At 39.9% G+C, this 26,692-nt stretch overlaps 1 protein-coding gene across 2 annotated transcripts in view; it reads left to right on the top strand.

The window, feature by feature from the left end:
• The window catches only part of TSPAN5 (tetraspanin 5), an 81,382-nt gene that overhangs the window by 17,721 nt on the left and 36,969 nt on the right, over nt 1-26,692 (top strand). The window lies entirely within an intron of this gene.

Here is a 26,692-nt window from a genome sequence, read left to right as displayed (position 1 = left end):
TCCCAGAATCCTTATTTAATTTTGCCACTGATTATGGTTCATTCTTATTAAGTAACAAAACAGTGTACAAAAAACAAGAAATCTGTCATGGACAGGTGAATCTGAAGGGTGTTGTCAGGCAGACATCAGATGATGCCCTCCTGTGATTACTGTTTTGGAAGATTCCAGTAATTGTCTGTAACATAAAAGGTCAAATGTAGCACTTACCTATTATTTTGGAAGGAAAGGTATAAAGTTCCTTGTCTGGGCCCCGAGAAAGCTCCTAAGCAAATGTGTGGGTTATGGGCTGTGCTGCCTGGCTGTGTGTGAAGCAGAGATCAGTGCTGTGCTGAGAGCAGAACCCTGAGGGGCTGCAAAAGCTAAATCAGTGGCCAGGCAGGAGAGTGGAGTCCTTGGTGCTATACAAGTGTGACATCTGGAAGGTTGTGTTGTAGCCCAAGAAAATTTGTTAATCAAAGCAACTTTATAAGAGTCATCTTACCTCATACAGCATTGGACATCTGATAAATATATTTTCTTAATTATTTGCATAGTAGTCCTCCTAAGGAAGGAGGAATGTGTCGTGGGTGACAGCTGGTATTGACTGGCTGATGAAGAGAGAGGCAAGAGAGCAACATAAACCTGATGGCATGATCAGATCCTTTAAAGCTAGGTGGCCATACAGAGACTGACTTCAGATTTAAGCTAATTTACTAGGCTTGAGAATAAGAATAAAATTAGCTTACCGAGTTCTAAGTCTTTTTGTTTTACTTAAAAATAATAAATGAGTGCTTCTGAATGCCTTTGTAAATTCTTATTCCCAGGGCTCAGGTCCACGATCTGATCTCCTTGGGAACTGGATTTCCAAGTAAAGGACTTAGTCTAGTTGCTGTAGGAAAGCTAAAAAAAAAAAAAAAAAAGGAAAAGCCCTGAGAAAACAATTTGGTAGCTGTTCGATCCGTTTTATTTGCTGCATGGGGATTTATTTATTTATCATGGAAGTACTTCAATGAAAAGTTGGACAATGGAACAAAATACTTCAAGGCATAGCATTTAAACATGTACTACTTTGGTTGTTTTGGTTTTCTTAAGTTTTTAGGTGGGTGGTTTTGGGGTTTTGTTTGGTTATATATATGTGAAGTACTTGGATTAATTCCTGTTTTCTCAGCAGCAACAAAGAGTTGTTCTCTGTGCCCCATCCTTGTTGCTCACTGTATAACTGTGTTCTGCATTGTGCCTTGATCTTGAATGAGAAATAAAGCCATCTTGCAAATTTAATTTAATGCTATAGGCAAGCTCTACTTCCAAAAGTGTAATTGCTAGGCTAGAAAACTGGATTTTTCTAGCATTAATAAAATTGAGTGTATGTTAGCACATTTATGTATATATACAGGTGTGCTTGTGTGTGTGTGTATATGTGTATATTTTAACTCTTTTTCCTTGTTCTGTGATTTCACTTCTGCGCCATACCAGTACTGCTGAACTCGTGTAAGAGGACAGCTTTTGCTCTTGCCAGCCAGAATCTGTTTTTGCAGTGAGGGGTCCCTGCTGGGGAGGCCTTTCTTTTCCTGCTCTTTCTTCTCTCGGCAGGGTAGCAGGCACAAGGACTGCCCTCCCGTCTGCTCTGCTGACAGCCGCGCCTTCTCTGCTCCGACTGCAGCAGCTGCTGCTCCTCAGCCTGACTGAGAGAGCATAAATTAAAATACAAAGGTCTCCTGTGGCCACTCTTGGCTGGCAGTGCAATGGCAGATCAGACCTTCCTACATCATCTTCACTTGACTTTCTTCTTTTTCTCAAGAATTTCCTCTGCATTTGTCTCAGTCACAGTCTTTTGCCACTGAGCTGAATAGAAGCAGCAATCCAGTAACTCTAAATGTTTTATGTACTTGTGTCACTGGAGCAGTTTGCAGAGAAAAGAGTCAGTGATGTGGGTTTCACCAAAAGCTCAAGGCTTTCTGCTTTTCATACTGTCTGGAAGAGACTGACTGTTTGTGTGCTCTTCATGGCTGCTGAAGATGCAGGGCTAATTCCCGTTCTCATCTCCCCAGGAAGTCAGTGGGAGCGTTAGGAACAGCAGAACCATTGTGCTGCCATTGTGTGTGTGTGACTGAGGGCACAGCAGTGAGCACGAGTGCTTTCTCCAGTGGGCTTTTATTGTTTTGCAGCCTGGTCTCTTACAATGCTCGTATTGGGGGTCTCAACCCCAGAGGGTGGAGAGGGGGCTACTTAGTGGTGGGATGGAATGCCATGCCACAAAACTGGCTATGTAGAATTCCTGACCCAACTGTGGGGTTTTTGGTTGGTTTTTTTTTTTTTTTTTTGGTAAGGGAGTTGTTTTGGATTGTTCTGTTTCTGCCCTGTGCTTGTCTAACATAGCAGATGTTTTTTGGCTCAGTGTGCTTAAATATGAGGACTGTTCCTTGTAGGTGGTAAGTGGTGAAGATGATGACTATTTTAAATTGCTTTATTGAAGTAACTTTGTCTGCTTCCCCTGCTTTTTCTTGCCTTAGACCCTGCAGGCTGGTTTGGCTTATTGGGCACTTGGCTTATGCTAATGACATGGAATACTCTTTTTATAGAGTGCTAATATTTTTGCTAGCCCTCTTATCTGTTTCAGTCAGAGTCTGAATTCCAACACCTTTATGGGAAAAAAATTAAACTGACTAATATTTTGAGTGTTTGTTTTTGTTTTTTTAACCCTTCTTGAAATGTATTTTTTTCCTTTTTTTCCCATTTTTTCCCCACCATGGAATGCCACGTTAAACTTGCATCTTCTTGTGTTGTAGCTTCTGTCATGTTGGGTTTGTCTTCAGGGCATTGTCACGATTGGAAGGCAGCCCTAAAGAAAAGCATTTCAGTAATTAATTTCATTTTCAGTTCAGAAAATCATGTGAGAAATTAAAACCTGCTCTTTTTTATTTCCATTTGTATAATTGTCATCTAGTCCTCAATGCAAGTTTGTTCAGGTCCTCTGCTCATTCTATCCACTGCTCTCTGGATTATGGATGTGGAGGTTCTCCATGATCTGTGCAGTGACTCAGTTGTTTGTTTTGATTGTAGATATGTTTTGGCTTTAAATGCAAGGCTCTGCAACAGTGATTGTTACAGCATGAATACCGTTTTGTCATACTTAATAATATTCCACATTGTGAGGGCCTTAAACCAAAACATGCCTAAGCTTAGAACCTTTTTATCCATAGTTGTGTTACATATAAAATGTCTTGATTTCTGTAGTTGACTTTATGGGTTTGGAGGGAGGGAAGTATCAGGACTTTCTCATGCTGTTCCTTTTATCATGGTGATTAGGCAAGTGAAAGCTACCATGGTGGTGGGGCAAGAGGACAGCATAGTGCAAGTGAGCTGTTAAAGGAAAGCAGAATGCACAGGTGATGAAAAATGTGTGGCCTTTTTCTTCAGTAAGTTCCATGCTAGTAGCAGGTGCAGGTGAAGAGCTGGCATCCTGTATTTCCATGTCACACAGAGCAGGATGTGTGGGACAGGGACAGCAAGTGGCTGCCCAGCACCCACACAGGGGCAGAGCACTTCTGCTGCTGTTGTAACTCTGCCCTGTAACTGCACCCCAGCTGGTACAAGCAGTGGTAGGTCTGGGATGTGAACTTTGGGTAAACTGGGCTCTGTTAGCTGCTCTTCTGGAGAGCTGCTGTAACTGCAGGTTGACTCTTCCTTTCTTTTTTTTTCCCCCTCCTTTTTATCTTAGTGAGCTTTTTACAGGGGGAGAATGAGAAGTATTCTGTGCATTGATTTGTTGTTTGTCTGCTTAATTGTGATCAATTCAAGAATATTTTGGTACAAAGAGTCCAGGGTGTGGTGAGATTACCCAAGAAGTTTGCTAAGGACATGTGAAGTTAATTGCAGGAATTTTACTGTTGCTGTCAGCTGATGGTGCTTTTTTTTTTTTTTTTTTGGTTCTGAAATGGTATCATCCTTGAATACATTTTTGTGAATCACTGTCACTTGACTTGCTTGTGGGTTCAGAAGATCGATCTTTGTGTAAAGCTTCTCCTGTCCTTTCCTGGCTGATTAAATAAATAACATTTTTTCTAAACTTTTGGCACATCTTTGTGTTTGTGTTATCCTTTAAAGGGGAGAAAGAGAACCGAGAAACATATCAACATCCTCTTCTTATTTAATCCCATAACTGAAAAACGAACATGAAGAGTTCACAAGGGCACTTTTGATGTTAGTGCTGCTCTGTTCTGCAGGCAGGAAAATAAGCAAATGGGAGCAGTAGCTGAAGTACTTGGTAGACTGTAATTGTCTGCTATTGCACTGTGATTTGCAAAGATTGTAGAAGCAATATAAGTAGCATCGGTGGTAATTTCTTTTTTTCAGGCATTGTTCTTTCCACCCTCAGTTATAAGCAGTGCCCTTTAATTACAGCCCTGTCTAATAGGAGCTGAAGAAGGTCAGTGTCAGAGAGGGAGGGTGGAGCTACAGTGTGGATGGAATTCATTGGCCTGGCACTAGTGTGATTCAGCTGACAGCTTTTATGCTTGCTGGCATGACCCTTTCACAACATAAGATACTTTGTTCATTTGCTAGTATTGTGCTCTGTGTTTGCAACGCTTTCAAACAGGCTGATCATGCGATTTTGAGTTTTTTGTCACTTGGCTGGAGTTGACTGTCCTGGCCTATGTACTCCTGTGGGTACTGTAATAATATAGATAACTGTGCTTCTCATTCTGACCAAGTAGATTATTGAAATGTCATTTAAAGTGTTACAGTGGAGAACACATTAGTAAGAAAGAAGGAGGCATGCAGCTGTTGGGTTGTTTTCTTTTTTGACACTGACCTGCTTAATCTTCCCAGGACCTTCCATTTTTTCATGGCAGCTTGGGAAACACTGCTGATAGATTGCTTACCTTGAGGACATTGAAAAGTATTGTTCAAAAGGGTAATTTATTCTCTTCTGTTTCCTCTACTTCCTAGAGCAGTGAGGCTTGGTCTGGTTTCTGTGTTAAGAAGCCAATTACTCTGACTGGGTCTCTCTTAGAGGCTGTAGACAAACACAGTGAAGACTTGCCCAGGATTTAGAAAGGTTTTGTACTGAAATAATAGGCTTTGGTTTGGTGTGGCTTGCTGTTGTCAGTGCTTTGGCCAGAATGGGGTGGGCTGTGCAGGTAGCTGGCTAGTTACAATATGCATGCATTAAGAATATTTATTTTGGCTTTAAAACAACATGTATGTTCATGCTATAGGTAAAAAGTCCTTTCTTTCTAATCTTGCATTTGTTCCTAAAAGGCACTGTACTTCAGAGGTGCCTGTGGAAAAAGAGATCATTTAGTTTTGAGCAGTTACTGAAAAACTAATCCTGTACTCCAGAGTATAATGAGTTGTGGATTCTTTGCTCCATTGAGTGAAATATGACTGGTGTGACCTACTTTATTTGCATGTTTAACATACTGGATACTTTTTGTTAGTGGGGGGTTGGTTTTTTTTTTTTTTTTCTTGTTTCCTAGGAAACAAATGCCCTGGTATACTAGAGAACAGCTATTGTATGGAGACGGCTGCCTGTCTGAGCATTGTTCTCTTGTAGGTGGAAGGCTTTAAAGAGGAAAGAGCTGGAGTTTTCAAAAACATCTTTATTAACTGAAATAGCTCAAGGATGTTTCAGGCTGCTGTGAAACTCTTCATTATAGTTGTGTTTTTCTCAGTAGGAGTATCTGTGTTGTAATGGCTTATCTAGTAAAAGTGTTGTGTATGTTCCCATTGAAGGCATACCAAAAGAAACGGAATGAGTAACTAATAAATAGTTGTTGTCATCCTTACTGTAGATGCATATTTCTAAAAGTGTTTTATTTTGAATTATCTGGAGTGGAAACATCTATCTGGTATTTTGTGGCGGATTCCTACAATGGAACATGTTTTGTGAAGAGGGAAAGAAATTATTTTTCTTATGAGAAAGAGGGGGGGAGGTTCAGATTGTGTGATAGGTTCTGCAGATTGATCAGATGGTCATCTCCCCAGGTGGTCCTCATGTAGCTTATCTAGTGGTTTTGCCTAGTGGAAAGAAGGTAGGTGACTGACATTGTTCTGGATACCAACATTGCTCAGTTGAATACCAGCATCAACTGCTTCATGAGTACCTGTTCCTACTCGTGCTTGGTCAAAAAGATGACTGCTAATAATAAAAGATTTTACTGAGTTTTTTCCAGATTTTTTTTTGTTGCTTTTTAAAGAAAGTTCAAGTCTTTGAACTCCAGAAGTGCCAGCTTTTCTGACTTGAGAGCACATTATGGCACTGCACCTCTTCACTAGTTACCAGTTAATCTGATCAAAGTAGACCCACAACTGAAGACACAAGTGTTGTTTAATAACCTCTCCAAGTACGTGATTCTAGTTCTTGTGAAAGCAGCTGTACATGGAGTGATCTGGACCTCCTGCAAGAGCTGTGTGCCAGTGGAACTGCTGATTTTCTTATCTGACTTTGTGTGCATGAAATAAGACTTTCTGAATAGATGGACTCAGTAATAAGCAAACAATTTCAAATTCAACACAAAACATAAAAGAACGCTAGTTTTCACACAGTTAAGGCATCTAAAGTAGATTTTCACCTCTCAAGTCTAGAGAGAGGGAGAAGCAGATCTAGGAGTTGTAGACCTCTTGAAGTAGGAACTGAACTGTCCCTTTGTGTGATAAATACTCAGCATGTGAATGAATAAATGATTTCATGAGAGGTTGCTGGTTAGCTTGCTCTGTTCCCCCAGTGATGTCGTAGAGTCTTAGGGAGAACTCTGTACCTGACTATTCAGTTATTAACACTCATGGATGCAGCAACTAAAGCTGCACAAAATGGAGAGGCCAAGCCTCTAGGAGGGAAGATCTTGTAATTTCAGCTGGGATTAAAGCCTGTGAGCAGTGACCGTGGCAAATTTTGCAGCATGCCATGTTAATTTAACCATAAGAGTCCCTGTTCTATGAGTACATTAGTGAATGCTGTTACAAGCTGTTTTCTTTGAAAATGCTGGATGCCCTCCCCTCCCCAAAGCCAGTGCTTACCTCTGTTGCCTTTCTCATGGTCACTTTGAAGAAGGTGAGAGGAGGTTCTGGTGAACAAAGTGGCAATTGCAAATAGGACTGTAACTTCTGTCTCTGCTTTAAGCGTTCCCATCTGTTGGATCTTTGATACTTCTCTTGTTTCACTTAGTGTAGTTTCCCTGGATAATGCATGTAATGCACTTTTATTGCTGCTCTTGGAGCACTTACATGCAAATGTAAAAACTCTGAACTGTGGTGTATTTGAGGTACTTGTATAAAGCAGTATTTGAGTGTACACAAATGCAAAGTAAAGGCATGCTCTGCTGTGGAACAATTAAATGTGCCACTTAGGCAAGATCTCAAATGTTGTAGAAAATACATGTGGAAATGTTTTAAGAGTTCATTACATAACTAGGGCATCTGATTATTGTTATTCAAATCTCTTCTCATAATAAAAGCCAAAAACTTGTAGAGGAGTTGTCCTTGTACGTTAGCATCATCCCACTGTTCCACAGTGCAGTGTAAATTCAAAGCAACACTGATCCAGCATTAGGGTGCTTCGCTCTTAGTGGGAAGTTATTATTTAATTTAGTTTCATTATGCTTTTCATTTTATTTAATGATATGAGCGTAGGAAATTTCCCTTTTTTTTTCTTTTAGTAAAGAAATTCAGATTTGAAAATCTGGGGTAGATGTGTACATAAGGAAGCAGTCACTCCAAATATTATTCTGCCTCATTGGTTAAATTGCAGGATGATTTCCCTGGGCTTTCCCTTCTGTTTGTTACCTACTGTAGCTTGATAAGGAGAACCAAAATGGACTTCTGTGGGCTCCTTCCTTGAGCTCTGTTTGTACCCTGCAACTGCAAGGACCATGAAGAAGCCAGCTGGACACTTAGAAATGTAGGAAAGGATATTGGAACATAATCACACAGAGTTTCTTAAATCTGCTAAGATTACTCACCATTCCTAAAATTAGCTTTTGCCTAAGGTTTTGGAAACCAGGTGCTCTGAGGAAATGGAACTGGTGACCAGCTAAAAGAGCAGTGTCAAGCAGTGGCTACAAGTATCCCAGGCTGATGTCAGCTGGCACTGGAGATGTGGGAATGTATTCTCCTAACAGCTGTAGTGTCACTAGGGTCCCTTGGTGGGGAGTGAATTGCATGTGGCAGTGCCTGCTGGGGAGGATTGCTTTCCTTGCGGGGGTTCCTTCTGCAGTGTTGGAGGACATAGTGATGATAGGAGAACCAGAAGATAGGGACTCTTTTCTTGTGTGCTGGTTCTTTTTGTTTTCTTCACTGGTGATTCAAATGTTGATCAAAACTGTAGTTCTGTTAAGTGCTGTGTGTGCAAAATTAATGCTAAAGTTTTACATCTGGATCATTGTCAAGTATGTTCTAGTGGCTGCAGAACAGATCAGCAAGAGTAGTGAGGTGCAAATGACACATCTGCTGTTTTAACTCAAAGTACTTGATTGTTAGGACTCTTAAGTTCCAAATCTTTGTATAGTAATAATACTACTTTTTTGTGATGCTTCCAGTTACATTCAGTAACTTCTTACAGAACAAAATTGAAAATCCTGTGTGGATCATGCTTAGTTTGTTTTGAGGAGCATCCTTTCAGAAAAAATTTGGTGAGTTTTAGCTCTGTGTTATATGAAGTGACTGTCTTGGTGGCAGATTCTCCATCTGCTGGCAGGCGACACTGATAATTGTACTGGTGTCACTGTTGGTTTGACAACTCTCTCAGCTGAAATGATGAAATAATATAGGTTGCAAATGTATGGTTATGTCTTATTTTGTTTCCTTTGGAAATTATGTAATTCATGGTTCCAGTTAGAGAACAGCTAAAGAAAGTAGTGTCTTGAGGAGGAAGCAACCTCTGTGCCAGGGTGGAGGAGGAATGAGCATTGGAGGGAAGATCTGAGGCTTAAGAACTGTTGCTGATAAAAGGCTGCTTGCATAGGCACAGACCAAACCCTGCCAGAAAGCACATCACTATGTGCCCACATATTCCTGGAAAGGAAATCAGGATCAGCTATAAGAGATTGTAGTGGCGGTTCTCTGTGATGTTGTCAATCTGATTGCAGGCTAAATGCAGTGGTGCAGTGAATTTGAAGTGGGATGAACTTAAAAAGATTGCTTTTACGTGCAGATGGCAAACATCAAGCAATTATCACAAGTTTATTGAAGATTATTTTTAATGGGAGTATTAAATCTGTTATGCTATTGTTGCTTTTTAGCTACCTGTTTTTCAGGCTTGTCCTCACTTTTTTTTTTTCCTCTCAATTTAATGCAAGTTACTCAGTGCAGGACTAAATAATAATTAGTAGTTATACAGTGACATTTGTTTTATTCCTTGCTTCATTCCAGTGTATCATCAGTTCGTATGCCATGTAAATCCCTGCATTTCAGCATTGTTTTGCAATCTGGTTTGACCTTTTTTAAATGCAACTGGCATTTTTACTTGTACCTTAGAAATAGAGTTGAGTGATTAACCTGCAGAATAGCAAGTGTGGTTTAGGTAATTTAGACCCAAAATTTCTGGGGTATCTTTTTTAGGATTTCACTAGTGTGATTTTTCTTTTTCTTTTGTTTGCACAGTGGCTAGTGCATGCATACTGCATGGGATAGGACAGAAAGGTTCTCTTAGATCAAATTCTTCTCAGCAGAATTGCCGGGAAAAAGGAATTTGTGCTTGAATTTTAACTTTACTGACATGTAGCCATGATCATGAATTAAGTGCATGAACATTGCCAAGAGAGAGGTTGTGTGGCTGCTGTGCTGCCCTTTCACTTTTATTGGCTCTTAGTGGCACCCCAGCCTGCTGCTGGGGACAGATGATCTTTGTGTTCTACCCGCACTTTGAACCTGGAGTGGTTGGTGTTCAGCTGTGCTCACTCATTCTCTTCTAGAGCTTCCTCAATTAGCTGAGAACACTGCATTCCTGCCCTCTTCCTGGGGATATGCTTTTCCTGCAAGCAAGGTAAATGAAATGCAACGCTATGCTCCCGAAGCAACAGATGGAAAACTGAAAAACTTTTTGTTGCAGAGGTTCTTTTCTATTAACTGATCCGGGAATTTGAGTTTTTCTTCAGATATAGTTAGGTGTACTCCTGTTGCCCTCACTAGCCACTCCTAGCTGCTCATGCTTTCAGCAGAGCTCAAGGGAAGAAGCAGCACTGCTGGGAAGAGTGATGTGATAGAACTTATTTTTAAAATTCAAGAGCAGCAGAGCTATCTGCATAGGGTTTTACATTAAATGGATTTTTCTCATCAACTGGAGTGAGACTTTATCTTAACATTTTCTCCCAGAAGCTCTACTTCTGAGTTTGCTAGAAGTTGCTTTATTGTGTGAGATGTATTGGCATTGATGCTATTGAAAGCCTATTTTACATGACAGTATAATAGTAAATATAGGTGAATCCTTTTAAAACCTTTCACAAGAGCTGAGATTTAACACTAATTTTTTCTTGGGTTGTGTTTCAAAGTAATTATTTTCTACCTTCTTTATATAATCTGTAGGGAAACAAAGCAATTTGAAGATCAACAAACAGAAGCTCATCAAAATACATCTATAGTAGCTAGTGATAAATAATCTTATTAACAATGGATTTGTGCTGAATGTAAGTATTGTTCCCTGGTAGTCAATTACTTGAGCTGATTTTGTTCGTATACTAGAAATATTGCTGTGCCCCAGTCCTGTGCTTATTGATCAAATTGAAGTGTCTGTACCAGCCCTGAGCTTTTAATACAGAAGTCATGCAGCATCCATTTCCTTATTGTCTTGAGTGGAGCTGCCCCAAACTGGCAGTCCTCAGACTTGCAGCTGCTTTGCTGTATTGTGCCAGCATTGGCTGGGGAGAGGCAGTAGGCAGGGAAATAGGCTTTACCAAGGGGAGGTTAATTAAAATACTTCTGAAATTACACATTTCCAGAAAGGGATTAACATGGGGAAGCTTAGCAAAGGTGTTTGAAAAAAGGTGTGCCAGTTTGAGATTATCTTGTCTCTGGGTTTTTGTGTGGAGGTTTTTTGCCTTGAAAGTGAGCAGATCATGGCAGGTGGAATTATTTTAGCCCTTGGGTTACAGAACTGTAAAATATTTTAAATATCTGCTTAGTACAGTTCTTAAGATGCAATACTGTGGAGCAGTGGATGTGCAGTTGTTCCTGCTGTCCATCCCCCAGCTTTAATACTGTTGATGGACTCATAAACACTTACATATAATCAGTTTGGATGATGAAATCCTGCCTGGTTAATTTGCCATTAGGTATTTGAAAGAGCTCTAACCAGAGAATGCAGAAGGTTGAGGAGCATTTTAAAAACTTCTTCCACAACTTTTGCCTTTCACTTTTCTTGCTATTTGTGTGGTGAAGCCAAACACTTACAAGCTTTTTTGGATCTGGAGGAACAGAAAGAATTGGAGATTTGCCAGAAGCATCTTTTAACAGAGTGGATTTTCTGATAGGAAGCGGGTCAGTGGGTCCAGTCCATGCTGCCTAATGCTAGGAAGTAAATGGTCTCCTGGAGCCAAGTGTCCCAGTGCTGCAGGCAGGCTGATTAAATTGGGCTGATACCAGGGGATTGCCATGAGGGAGCACATCTGCACAGCCTGGAGTCAGGGAAGGGTAAAAGAGCCTCTCTGTGGGTCTGGTTGCTCCCCAGCTCTGTATTTGGCCCTGCAGGACTTGCTGGAGTGAGCAGTAATGTGGGCTGAGCACTGTGTGGCCCCAGTCACAGAATCTGCAGTGTGTGGAGTCCATCAGGCCTGAGTGGAAAGCACCGCAGGTGGCTTGAGGGGGGCCTTGCTCACCCGCCTGTGACAGGCTCAGGGCCCAGGCAGCTCCTGCTCTGGCCTTGGGCTATGCCCTGCTAATTTCCTTTTGTTCCTGCTGGACAAAAATGGCCTAAGTGCTGTTGCCACACACTGTCCTTCCTTCTCAGCCAGGTGGAGTGCTGCTTTTAACAATACTTACGAGTTGGAAGGGACCCGCATGAATCATGGAGCCCTGCTCTTAAGATGGGGGCATGGAACCCACAAGCTTATCAGCACCGCCTGTGTGGCTACACCAAGTGCTGTGTAGCTCTCAGACCTGAAGCTGGTGATTTGTGACAGTAATTCTCTCCAGCAGTGGCTAGCATGGTGTGGATCTGTACAGAATATCTTCTGTAAATCTTACCTAAAGGCTCCAGTCTTCGACTGTTGTTTCTTTTGATTTAGATAATTTTGGTGCATTGCACATCTTTTGTTTAAAACCTTGTAGCCAATTTTCTGTAAGAGGCTCAAATTTGCAGGACTTGTTATCAGTTCTAACATGTAAATGGTTCAAGTATAGTGCCAAATCAACAGTTTGTTCAATTTTTAATTAGGATATTTTATATGTGACAGATTTTTTGTTATTGTCAGTCATTCTACAATTTTTTAAAAAAGGAAATCAGATTACTTTGGTTGTTCAGTTCCTGGGATTATTGCTCCTTCTGTGAGCACTTGGAAAGAGAGGCAGCCCAATTCAACTAATTGTGTTGTAACTGTCCTAGTGGCTATGACAAATTGTATTAACTCTTCTGTACTTAAGGGAAAAAATGAAATGGAAACACTGGCTTGATGCAAAGGGCTGGCTTTATTTGGTAAAATGTGTTTTGGTTTAAACTTCCACTTGTTTTCAGCAGCACTGTTAGCCTGAGGTTTTGATGCATAGTTGTTTCTGAGGGCTCTTGAGTTGAGAGCCTTTACAGGTAGGGGTAAAGGATTTTGTTCCATGTTTCGTATTGTATGTATATTGCTTCTGGAGAGCTCAGCTGGGTCTTCCATGCAATTTCTTGATTCAGTAGCTAATTTTGTTTTGTCTTATTTTGAGTTTGTTGGTTTTTTTTTCTTTTTTTTTTTTTTTTTCTGTACTGATATCTAAAAATAGCAAGGCTTATTTGTGACTACTTGGAACTAATTTTTGAGGGGGAAGAGGAATGTACTGACTTTTGCAAAATCTTGTTCCTATACCAAGGCCTACCAGTGGACTGAAAGATGGCATTGCTATGTGACAATTCTTGCGCCACCACTCTTCAAACTTTTGCTGAGCTCTCACCAAGAACACAGGGAAAGTAAGGCACTAAATGTGTTATCCCCTCCTCCTTCCTCTGTAATAAGTCTGAAGCCCTTTGGCCCACATCTCCAATATTTATTGGAAGGAAAATGAATATATATCTTTTATCCTATCCAAAAACCTTATCCAAAGTGATGGGGCAGGAACCTGCTGCAGAGGACCTTGTTTTATTGACAGGAACTCTTGAGCAGTTAAAGTTCTGAGTTGTCCTCTTCCTGAACTTGGAAGAGGAGGGAAAAATAAAAAATGCTAAGAATAACTGAAATATCCCTTAATATTCATGTCCTAGCTCTGTTGCCAAAGGAAAGCTGCAGCAAAGCAAGAGGCTAGGCTATGTATGAGGAGTTAGTGCAACCCTTGAGTGACCCTCAAGTAACTAGTTGAGCATGAGAGGGGGAGGCCTGGCTTTCCCAAGAGCTGCAGAGCACTACTTGATATTTGGCTCTGACATATTCCCAGTGATATGAATAGATTTCTTATGTTACAGCACGTAAGCAGGATCAGAATGTGAGTCTACTACAGCAGTTGGTGAAAACAACATATGTTTAATTTTATGAAGACTTAAAGACAGATGGTGTCCCATAGAATAATTATATAACAGCCAAAATTCCCTTAACAAATCTTTTTATAATAGCTGTGATAATTACTCATAAATAGCCAGTCATTTCAGTATTTTTTTTTGGTTACATAAATAGGACAGGGATCTAGTTTAGCCCCTCTTAAAATCTTGGGTGAATTTGTTCTTTAGTCCAGGTTATTTTTTTCACTTGTCATTTCTAGTCTTCGCTTGTTTTTGACAAAAGGCCCAAGTGATGTGCGCTTCTGTCCAATCAAGTGAAATAAATCTGAAAATGTCACCTCTCCCTTACATCTGTGTCTTTTAGGCTTTTTTCTTTGCCTTCATGGAGTTCCCTGTGTTTTACTCCTCCCAGTCTCTGTCCAAAGAGATTAAAGTTCCCATAAGAAATTGGTTACTGTGTGTTCCCCTGTAGTCAGCCTTGGAGGAATGGAGTATAGAATTAAGATCTGTTTTCTGGGAACTGCTGACTTTCATCCAAGATTTTATACCCATTTCTTCAGCTGTTATCTTGGATGTTTCTTGCATGACTCTTGAGTGGACTGGGAAGTTGTGCAGATTGCTGGAAAAAAGTTGTTAGAAATGGGTATGAGCTGGGCAACTACTTCTGAGGCATCAGCATAACAGCCTTTGGAGCACCAGTGGCCCTGATTGATGTGACATCAAGATGAACTGTCTGCTAGCAAAGGACAGTTGCCTTTTGATGAGGATTTTGAGGAATGGATTTAACAATCAATGTCCTTTCTTACCTCTCTAAGTCTAAGCCTTTCAGTATCCAGTAGCTCATAACCCATCTGCTTTCTGTATCCAAAGGGCAATTTGCCAACTCCTTGTAAGCCACAGGTCACTCCTTGACTGGCATCATCTTGGGGGAAGGGACACAGAAAATCTCTTTTCTGGCTCTTTGCCTTTATCATGTTTGTGCTGATTTCTACTTTTTCTGGTGAAGGTGGTATGCAGGGCAGGGATTCAGACACAGATCGTGTTAAGTAGGCTGGCCAAGGCTAGGGAGATGTTAAACTTATGAGGGACAGAATTCTGCTAACACAACATTTCAAATAATGCCAGCCAACAGTAGAAGCATGTATTGAGCACTGGCCTGTTTGTATGCAAAATGTTTCTTATTTGAAGGCCTCTGTGTGAAGTTATATCTCTGCTTTCCCCAAAGGAAGCCTTTCTAGCTTCCTTGCTAGCCATGGACCTTTAGCAATCAAAACAGATGAGGCCTTGAAGAAGTAATTATAGGAATACAGCAGCAGAAGTACTTCAGTAAATGCCACTACAGTTTCTCAGCAGGAGTAGTACTAAGAGTGATTTCCTTTGGGACATCACACTTTATTCTCAGTGGTAGATGCAAGTCTGGCCCTTGACAATTCTAGTTGAGCAAATTACAAGAAGTTCCTCATAGCAAGAGCAATGCAGGACTCGAAGCAGTAGAGGCTGCTTGTGTTAGCCAGGTCATTACTGTGGAAATGAGCGTGCCTTATATGACCCTGTGCACAGCACTACTTACTGTCATGCTGTTTTACAGTAGTGTCAGCCCTAAACAAATATCCTCCAGCAGTGACCTGGAAGCTGAGCAAAGGCTTTTTTGCTGGAGCTATCTGTGCAGGCAAGGATCCTGGAAACTGGGCATTCACTTGTGGAAGCACAGATGGAGGAAATATTTGGGAGTTTTGGGCTGTGGGGGAAGAGGCTCTTTGCTCACCTTTGTATGTTACCAAATGAAACCATTTCCAATAATAATAAATTAAGGAAAATCTCCCTTTCTAAGGTCAACCAACTTCCTGAGAACCTATAAATAAAGAAATACAAATCTGTTAAAATATGACCAAGAAAGTGTCTTAATTTTTTGTTTTTATTATTTTTAGCGAGAAGCAGTCTCCTAAGTTTCTTGTTTCAATATGGACTTGTTTGTTTGGCTGGTAATGTGGTTAATTCATTTCTCTGTCTTCAGAAGATATTCATATCAAATTCAGCCCGTGGCTCAGACAAATCAAGAAATTAAACAGGACAGTGTCTTTAGCAGACATGGTCTTGTATTTGTCTTAAACAAATTTCCAAGCAAGTAGACCCTTGATTACTCTTTGGTGATAACTTTCATGATTATCCATCCAAGAAATCTGGTGATTTCTTGGTCTGGGTGTTAAGACCCTTGCTGGGCAGTTATTTTCCTGTCTTATTTTCCAGGTCTAATATGGTTTTTGCTTTAAAACTTCTAAAATGTTCTTTCACATTAAGTATTTGCATTACACTGAACATGTAATTTGGTATGGCATATCCCTTGGGCGAGTCGGGGTCAGCTGTCCCAGCTCTTTCCTCTCCCAACTCCAAGTGCATTCCCAGCCTCCTCACTGGTGGGGCGGGATGAGGAGTAGAAAAGGCCTTGACTGTGCAAGTGCTGCTCAGTGGGGATGAAAACATTGCTGTGTTATCAACACTGTTTCCAGCACAAATCCAAAATACAGTCCATACTAACTAATGTCAGGACAATTAACTCTATCCCAGCCAAAACTAGCATACAAAAGAAGGGGGTTAGGGGATAAAGCAGTGAAATGTTGCAAATAAAGTTCGTTGCTAATACTGGTGTTTCCTATGTGGTCCTTAAATGACTATATTCAGTTTATTCTTTTGGGGGGAATGGCTAAAGAGAGTTAGAATTTATGATGATGAATGTGACAGTTGCCAGCATTTTGCTGTAGAATATTCTCTCAGATTTCTCCAACTGGTGCAGTTTCTTTGCCTCTTTTCAGCAGTAGAACTCAGATATTAAAAAAAATAAATCTGTGCAGCTGCAAGGCAAACTGCACTAGTATTTCATCTGTTCTAGACTGTGGTATTGTGTGGAAGGTACAAGGTTCATGAGAAAAGGCATATAAGCAGCAGTTATTTGGTATGTGATTTATGCACCATGAAACTCCATTTACCTATTTTAGGCCTTTCCTGCCCATGATTCTCAAGTGGATGTATTGTCTGTCACAGTCAGAGGACAGAGGCACTTACATGCTCAGCAAGATGCTAGTTTGGAGCAGTGAATTAGCTCCCTTTCCAGCCTGGGGATAAAGAAAGGTGGGATTGTCAGATTGTTCCAAGCGATCATTAGCAGCACGTATGAAGTCTTTTATAGTGACCTGTGATATATGACTTTAAACAATAGCACTGAGTGTTGAGGTATAGAGGATTATTATCCTTAGTGTATACTGCCAGATCTGGAGTCTACATTAATCTCTTCAGTTTGCAATTTTTGTTTCACTCACAAAACCTTTCAGTACATTCAATATGTTCTTGTCCTAGAAGAAAAAGCTTTCAGCTCAAAAGCAAAGAATGTATTCATTGAAGGCGTGGGACATGGCAACATAATTACAATGAGAGCTTGTAGGTTAGTCTGTACTAGCTTTAGTTACATCTTACTTTTACAAGTTTTTCTTGTTTTTGCGGTGTTTGCCTTTCTGGAAATTTTAACATGACCTTGTAACCCGTTTCTTGAATCTCAGATAAAGAAAGATTTGAAGCCAAATGACCTTCTCTTATTGATACTTGACAACAGAAAACTGCTAATAGTTTATTTTGATTGAGGTCTTTAAGGAAAGCTTATTGAGAGGTTCGGAACAAACCATCCCAGTGTGCAGAGTGCCAAGAATGTCAGAAGAAGGGATGTTGAGCTAAGCAAGGAGCTTTAATGAATTCAAATGTAGACAAAGAGCATAGAAGAAACACGAGCAAAGACAGGCAGGGGGTGTGTGCAGACATCCTTGGGCACTAGGGGTGCCACCCAGCAGGCCAAAGCCCAGTTGCAGTTCAGACTGTCTTGGGACATTAAAAATTGCTAAGAAGGGTCTCTACAAGTATACCAGTAGCAAAAGAAAGCTCTTTGAAAAGACAGGTGTGTTGTTGAACAGGAAGACAGCTTAATAATGGATCATACAGGGAAGGCTCAAGTATTCAATGTTTTTGGCTCAAGAATGCAGCAGAATGGGGACTTACCAGAGAAGCTGATGTCTTGTACTGTCCTCCTATTGGAGCGTTACTTGATATCTCATCTGACTCATCTTTGATTAAATATCAGCCTGTTGCTGTTTCTGTTGTGAACAGAGAGTATAAGTTATTCCTTTTTCCTTATGCAGTGGTTAGGGTCTATTACCAGCTTGCTGTCCTTTGTGCTGTAAGTAAAGATTCTAAACCTGGGGGAGTTTTTTAGGCCAACAGTTACTTCTTTGCTTTCTTAGGTACTATAAGCAATCTATGTCTTTGTAAAAGTTAAGTGCCTAAAACTAGATGAAACATCCAGATAAGCTTTACAGGGACTAAATAGAACATAAGGATTACTGTCTGTGTTTTGCAGGATAGATGGCTTCAATTTTAAGCTCCTGTATGGAGTAGAGTTTTTGTCTAGTGGCTTTTTCTTGTTGACTCGACATAGAATTTACCTTAGCTCTTTAAAACACTTGCTGTTTTTAATATTTAATTTTTTTAATGTTGCCCACTCAATAAGGAAGTCGTGTCTGACTGGATTTGCCAGAGAAGCACATAGTTATTGTGGCTGAAATTACAGCAGTGCTTTGGTGTTGCTCTTAGAGGGAGGAAAAAGATGGGAAGTGGGGGATCATTCTGAGAAGTCTACATGCTGTATGTGTATATGTATATACAGCTGGGATCTTGAAGTCTGGGCAGAATTTACTTGCACTGAGAGTCTTAACAAGCATCAGCCATTTGAATACTCCTGTATTAGATCCTTTTCTGTGAGGAGCTGCCACACTCTGCTCTCTGCACTGTGCTTGTGCACTTGGTTGTGTCAGCTTTCGAGTTGTATGTTGCCTCTTCTGAATGGATGGTTTCATTCTGTCTACATCTCTGGACTTGGTCAAAATAAACATGAGGTCTCATTCTGACTGCTATAGGAAGACCTCTTAAATGTGCTGTTTTCTTTTATCCTGTTGGTAAGAAAAATATTGAATGATAGAGGATGGGTACCTGGAAATTACCTGTCATGTCTTTCCATTTTGGCAGGGAGATAATGGTAATTATTTGCTTACTTAGCCTGTTGCCCCATTCTCACTCTTGTGTCCTTGTAGACTCACTAGGACTATTTACCCAAACTGGATAATAAGAACCTTTTAATTCAAATTCCTTCAAAATGCTCAAGACTAGTTAGTCTTGTTGAAGGTAATGGGGCCCACAACAGGCACCAGAGAACTTGTGGGTGGACATTGCTGTTAAAATAAGGTTTTTACTTTGTACATTGACATTAATCAAAATAAATTCAACAGCACAATGCATATCAGCAGTGACAGTGTCCCCTGGGAAACATTTTTAATCTAAATGCAATGAGTGTCATTAAGAGCATTGAAGTGCATGGGGGAGTGCAGTCTTGTGGCATGAAATAATAATAGTCTTCCTAACACAGAATCACAGAATGGTTTGTGTTGGAAGAGACCTTAAAGATCATCTAGTTCCACCCCCTTGCCGTAGACAGGGACACCATTTGTCAGGTTTTATTTTCTAAAGAATATAGTGACAATTGCCAGCCTATTTTTTTTTGTTTGTTTTGGTAGTTGTTTCTCCTTCTCTGAATGGAGGAAAAGAAACTTCCGTTCATTATTTGATTTGCTTCAGAGTAATTATTAATTTTGGAAATTAGTGAATATCTGAGTTAATGGTTACTCAGTTGGTATTCCAAGTGGAGCCAGGCTTGGCAGAAGTTTGTCTTGGTACATGGCAAACATGACAAAGCTGGTCATCAGCAGCCTGTTTTCATTCTGTAAACTGTAAAGCAACAACAGCAGCTTAAAATCCTTTTGCCACTGATTCCTAAAAATATTTTAAAGGATGCTCTCATGGGAGTACTACATTCAGGTCTGGGGTCCTCAGCACAGGAAGGACATAGAGCTGTTGGAGCGAGTCCAGAGGAGGCCATGGATGTGGATCTGAGGAATGGAACTCCTGTGCAGGTGGTCTGAGAACTGGGACTGCTCAGCCTGGGGAAGGAGCGGTCTCTGGGGACAACTTCCAGCACCTTCCAGTACCTAAAGAGGACCTAGAGAAACAAACGTTTTAGGAGGCCCTGTTGTCATAGAACAAAGGGTAACATTTTCAAACTGGAGAGGGTCAATTTGAATTAGATGTGAGGAGGAGCACAGAAGAACTTAGGTAAGGAAGAACTTGTGCAAGAGTGTGGTAAAACACTTGAACTGGTTCTATGATTGAAGGAGATGCTGCCTTGTGAAGCCTCCAAGCTTTTAAGAATTCCATGTTATTTCATGTCTCCGATACGCTGTTGTGGTTTAACCTCAGCCTCCAGCTGAGCGCCGCACAGCCGCTCACTCGCTTTGACTACTCTGCCAGTTTTGATGTAGAGTTTAGTTTGTCTTGTCATTGCTGACAGTCTGTGGGAAGAAATAAAAGTGTTTGAATGAACAGAGTCAACATTTTGGATGAAAACATGAATCTGCTAGAAATCCTTCTATTTGTAAGTGTAGTTTACTTTTTTCTTACTAAATCAAACAAAAAACCCTATCCCAACAAAAATTAAAAAAAAAAAAGCAAAAACAACTCAGTCTTCAACATTCTAATTTGAAATTAACCTTTGAACATCTTTGGGACTGCACAGCTAATATTCAGTTGAAGTTACATTAAATTATTAGTAGTCACTTAAAGTTGGTAATTCGTATGAAAAACTAGATAGATCTGTTTTGCAGTCTTCATTGCTAAAAACACGGTCAGGGAACATTAAAGAATGAACATTTTGTCACTGAACAATAAACTTATGTCATGTTTCAACGCATGGGACGGTTATTATGTGGTTTGGATTTTTTTGTTTCTCTGGAGGAGCTGATTAAAGCTGGTTGTTGTCTACAGGCATGTTGGAACAAGTTTCTATTCTTCTTTCTTAGGGTTTCTGTTTGTTTTTAAAATAATCTAATGCAGTGAATGTAATCTGCAGTGCAAATGAAATGGAAGAAATCTGCCTAGTTTCATAGGGGAATTTCTCCTTCTGTGAACTGGGCAGATATGCAGAACAGATGAGAAATTTTGGAATAGACAAAATAGCAGGTAGCTAGTACTGCCACAGAGAGGAATGTTATCACAATTTTGGTTTTTTGTTTTCATGTTTTTGCTAGTATCTTTTCATTGACTTGCCTGGGATTCATCTGTGATTTTGGCCACTACCAGCTTGGTGTTTGCTGAATTGTATTTGTGATGTCCTAGAGTGGCAAAAAATATCACAAGGGACAGGTTTCAATCTGGTCAGCACTTCTTATTATTCTGGCAAGGGCAAGGACATGCAGCTTGTAGCAAACAAGCTTAGTGCCCTTGCTCTCTTAGTATCCTCTGTGGCATTATTAGACTTAATTATGTTGATCCCAAATGCACTTTAATTAGGACAGGCAAGGAGAAAATGAAGTAGACAGCACAAGTCACATGAACCTCCTCTATCCTGCTTTTTATGTTCTTTGCTTTATTTTTCTTCCTTCTTTGACTTTCAGGCTTTTAATGGAAAAAAAAAAGTGTTTGGCTTTGTCACACAAGGTAATTGCATCTTTTAAAGTATAGCTGCCTGCTGTGACTAAAAGGTACCAAAACAGCCTTTAATATCCTGGTGCTGATGAAAGTTTGTCAGAACTTTCTGGATGATTGATAAAGCTGCTCTTACATTTCTGCTCTACTGGCATTTAGGACAGGCCACTAGAAAAGATGGGTCTCTGCATTTCTGTTTTGTCTCCTCTGGGATTTTCCTAGATATTTTTGTCAAAAGCCCATAGAACCATTCTTTACACCTATATTTATGTCCCTTTTCCCTCCCTTCCCTTTCTTTAGACTTTAAATATATCAAATAGTAGATTTGTAATCCTCTGTAATAGTGTATGGCCAAAACCAGAGAGTGTTGGCAGTATTGCTAAAACGAAACCCTTGCTAAATGCTTTTTCACATGCTGTGTTCTTTGTGTGTTCAGTATGTTAAAGTGGAAGTGAACCAGCAATAATCTGTTATGATCCCCCAGATTCAGTCTCATTTAATTGAACAATGAGAAACCAATGTTTCATCAACACTTTACCCTTCCTGAGCCTGAGAAACTACTGGGGTTTTTTGCTCCTACAACAGGGATAGCATTGTACTCAATTGCCAGCTTTGAGACAGGCCTTGTCCTGAAGAATTCAGTCTATTTGGACAAGACAAAAGATGATAGGGAAAACTGAGGCATGGAAGGGACGTGACCTGTGTAGGGTCTTGCTGCAGGTCAGTGGCAAAACCATGGTGAGAACTCGGGTGCTGTAGCTGCTGCCTCATTGCTGGGTCAGCCCCTGCTCGCTGCGGGCAGCCACTTCCCAGGGACTCCCGAGAATCAACTTGTAACGTGTGTACTGCAGGTCAAGCTGCTCATTAACTCTGGTGGTGCTGCTGCCATCTCTTCTTTCAGTTCGTTGTCTGATCTATAGCTTCAGGTCTCACTCTGGTTTCTAAACTTCTTCATTCTAAATGTCTTCCAAGGCTAGTTTGGAATGAGAAAATGTTAATTTCTAGAAGTATCTTAGACCAGATTATAATAAGCAGGTCATTAAGCTGTCACGGTCTATTGTGTCTGTGGGACTTGGGAGACCTTTAATCAGCAGATTATTGACACTACATGGCAAACAGTCTGGTATGTAAATACAAGTTCATGACCTTAGGAATTGCTAATAAAAGGTCCCCATTCTGGTTACTACTGCTTAAAAAGAAGAAAGGTCTATATGTTTTTGAAGTAGTTTTTATTGTAAGGTTAGTGAAAAGCAAAGAGCGTGGTGCCTTGTAGTTCAGGCCCAAGGCTTTTTATCAGCAACTGTAACATTGCACGGCTGCTAATGTTCAATCTTGCTAAGCATGCAACAGTTTCCATATGTTGTGTTGTAATCCTCTTTTTGGTGATTTTGTCTTCTGAAGTTATTTCAAGTTCCTTTGGCATGATGAGGATTTAAGCAGCATGAGTGTAGTTTTAGGTATTTGTTTGTTTTGTGGTAGTAAATGCTCATGCTTTTTTTATGTACACTATAAGCACTGTACAGAACTTGCCATTTAACTCCGTGTGTCTTTGCTTGTGTAAAACTGATCAGCTCTCAGTTTGTAATGTGCTAGATGGTCTTCAACAGAAAACAGAGAATCTTCCTCTATACACCAAGACAAAATGCATTTTGCTTGTCAGCCCTCTCCCAGTTAAAGGTGTGGGAGCTGAACCAGAGACATTTCAGAGCCCTTCTCAAAAACAGCAGTGTGGTTGCCCTGCCCAAGCTCGGTGCTCTGGGCCAAGGCAGGCTGTGATAAGCACACCAGAGCTGGAAGGAGCTCCTGGGCTCTGTGTGAAGTGCAGTGGCTTTGGTGCAGAATGCAAGTTACAGATAAACCCGAGTTACTTTAGCTCCCCTGGAATTTCCACTGCAATCTCTTGTCCTTATACAGTTACCCTTTTCTGTGTTTCATACCACAGTGCAAATTAAAACTAGTGTTTGAGAAAAACAGTTCTCAAAAAGAAGCTGCAGCCTTAGGTCCTGGGTGTCTGTAACTGACCATGTAAAGTGAATAAACCCAACAGAACTGACCAGGCTCCTTTGTGCTAAAAAATTCTCTTACTGAGGATTTACACAAGAAGTTGATAATAGCTGAAAGCTCATTCTTTTCACATTGTTTAGACTTGCTGCAATTGTACTGCCTCTATTGCTCTTATTTTGGAGCGAAATATGTTTACAGTTAATTGGCCTAATGCCCACGTAGCTGAATTTGGTAGACAGATCAAATTTTAATAATGAAAAGCATTACAAATTAAAACAAATAGATAAAACTTTTGGATATTACATAAAGCTTTCTAAATGTTAAAGTGAACATGGGACTACAAAAAAAAGGTTTGCTTTTAGATCTTCATTCAGCCAAACATATCAATTAGATGCTGTAATTTTTTTTTTGTCTTAGTGCTTTTGTCTTTCTTATAAGTTTTACCAGAATCTCAATTGAAAATTTTTAAAAAGGCTTGTCAGAGTTACCAATTTCAGTGATAGAATAAAAACTATGATATAGAATGAAATATATATTAAATACTAGGTGTTAGATTTCTCAGGAGAAATACTACAGGTTTAGGTGCTTTTCTATAGCTTCCAAGATATGGTAAAAGAGGTCATTGCCCTTAATCGGGGCTGGTTTCTTTTTTCTTTATCTCTGCTGCAATGGTATCAATCTCAATCTATGGCTCCCAATTACTCTTTGATTTTTAAAAAACATACTCTACAATTTCACTGAAGTGTGCCCTATTTTTTGTAATTTGATGTAAGATTATATAATATTCACTCAGTAATAATTCAGTGGACAATTCCCCTTGCTAATTGAATAAACACTTCTTGATCCTTCTGATTGTCCAAGTTGCACCTTTGCTTTTGTGGAATGGAATTGAACAATTGATAGGAAAAGTCAATGGAAATGCATTTATCTGTGCTGCGGGACACATGGCTTGTTCAAAGAAGACTCACTGAAAAGTAGATCAGATGTTTTGTGTAAAAACTGCTGTTCATACACTTGCTTCTAGCAAAGTTCTTGCTCTTGGGTAGATGGAGAAGTGATGAGGACATGAGATTGTTTCTGTGTAAACATTTTTTTGGCAGCTCTTTTGCAGTGGAAGAATACAGGTGATGACAACTCTTGGGGTGAAAGAAATTTTACTTCCATAGGGAGTTTTTTTCCTATGCAAAATGAGTAGCAATGGCCTTATGCAAAAGTATTAAAAATAGGTGTCTGCCTACAATTTGACTGATAAAAATGATACATTTTAGTTAGAATGGGTTCCTCAGTGCCTTTTTGCGAAGGTGTAACAGGGATAGATGATGGACTACTGGTTAGATTATATTACCTTTGACAAGATGTCAGTGTTACTGGATGGTTCTTTTTACAGTGAATCAAAGAAGTTTCTAAGATGCACATTCAGGTTAAAAAATCTCAAGTAAAAATTTTTGTGTAGGGATGCATTTAAAAAAATTTCTAAATAATGAGGTGGACTGTGCTGCGTTGATTACTTACTCAGACTACTGAAGTGCACCATCTCTGAACATGAAGCACAGCCAAGATGCTGCTTTGGGACTGGCATGCAGGGCTCTGGGCAGATCATTGAGCACAGATCATCTCCTCAGCTTTTACAAGCAGATCATGTATTTTTCAGGGGTTCTTTATTAAATTTTCGGTTTTATTTTGAGAGCTATGGCAGAGTGGTATGTTAATTTTCATTATGAAGTCAGGTTTTTTGCAAATGAAGACTTACCTGGATGCCTACCATGCAGCTGAGCCTACTGTGCATTGTATGTGCTGAGAATAACTGGAGTTCTGGTATAATTCCAAGGGGATTTCTTCACAGGGGCAATTTTCAGCATCATTGAACTCAGGAATAAAAATCTCAGTTTGTAAGATTAACTGCAGAACAATTATTAGGAGGGACTCAGAGCCACACTCTCTAAAGAAAAGAAAGAAAAATGAGAAGAGTAGAAGAGACTGAGATCCAGGTAGTATTTTTGTTAGTGTCTGATCATATTTTGTCTGTTAAAGCCAGAAAAATATTCTGATCAATATGAAAAATTTTATTATTATAAAAATGCATCAAAGTTCTGATTTTGCATTTACTAGTATCTCTCTCTCATTGCCCTAGCAAACCGTGCATCGTGGAGGAGATCTTTTGTCTACAGCTCTAAATGCTTAAATAGTGGCCTTAAATACTTAAACACCAGCCCTCTGCATGGGGCCGGTATTCATGTACGTGTGTTTGGGGTGATTTTATCAGCGGTCTTACTGCCTTCCTTGTGTGCACCTGCAGTCATGGGCTGGCTGGATTCCTCGGAAAGCCCTCGGTGACAGGATTTGGAAGAGTGAATTGAGTAGAAAGTATAAGTCAGAGCTTAAGCTGAGCTCTTAATTGCACTGCTTCTGTCAGTGGGGATTGACCCACAGAGTAGCTGTCTCTTACTTTGCTGCAAACCTCCCGTCTTTTCACTCTGGGCTTATGGGAAAGCTGCATAGAATATATGGGAAGTAGCCAAATAGACTCCTGTGCATAGGCCACAGTATCAGGCAGCTTAGGATCTTTGGTTTTGCTCCCATTTATTGCTGATTCCTGTGGCAGAAATAGGAAGGATCTGTTTGTGTTACATTGATTAGTGAGATCTGTTGAGAAAGAAATGATTGTATTTTATAAGTATGTATGAATATCTTGGGACTCAAACTGGATTAAGCTATTTAATATTTACTGGGAGGCAAGAATTGAGGGAATCCTTCAACTGGTGAAAAGAATGGAATCTTTATTTGTGGAACCTCTTTTTATTTTTTTCTTTTCTGGGGAATCTGTCATCTCTAAGATGCCCCAATTTTTCAAAGGCGATAACCATTTAAAAAAAAAACTATGGGAGAATAGAAAAATACAGCTAGCTGTTCTCAAATGAAGAGGTAAATCAATTTAATTAGTAACACTGTTGCATGCAATTTTAAGGAACAGAAAATCTGGTAAAGCTGGTGGACACTCATTAATTTTTTTTCTTTCTAAAATAAAAATACATTTGAAGAGGAGATGGAGCAGGTGGCTTCAAAGACAGTGGTACTATTTTTAGCCTTCTAATTCTGTGATGTGAATTAATGTCAATAGAATTAACGAGAGTTTACCAGTTTCCCATTATGCTTTTTTGGTCCACCTCTCAGTTTTAGTAAGTTAAGAGAAACAATTTATTACAATTAAGTTGGGCACTGTGGACATTAGCAATTGTTATGGAGAGAATTTTCAAAAGCTTCTAGTAGTTCTTGGCTAGTGTTAAAGTCAGAAGGGAAACTAGAGGGAATCGTGCCACAATTTGATATGTTTGTATATCCTGATTATTGTGCATCTTTTGCCTGGAGAACTAAAACAGTGTAATTTTTTCTAAAATTAAGAAAAAAAATTAGTTGCATTTCATGCCTTTAGATAGATAATGCAGTGTTTTATGGGGACAGACAGCTCAGCCAGCAGCCAAATCTAATCTCTCTTAGTCACTGGAACGCTGTGGAGTGTGG

The sequence above is a fragment of the Passer domesticus genome, chromosome 4 (assembly GCF_036417665.1).
Source record: "Passer domesticus isolate bPasDom1 chromosome 4, bPasDom1.hap1, whole genome shotgun sequence".
Classification (NCBI taxonomy): Eukaryota; Metazoa; Chordata; class Aves; order Passeriformes; family Passeridae; genus Passer; species Passer domesticus.
The sequence above is the reverse complement of the archived record's forward strand: the minus strand, read 5'-3'. Positions and strand labels throughout refer to the sequence as shown.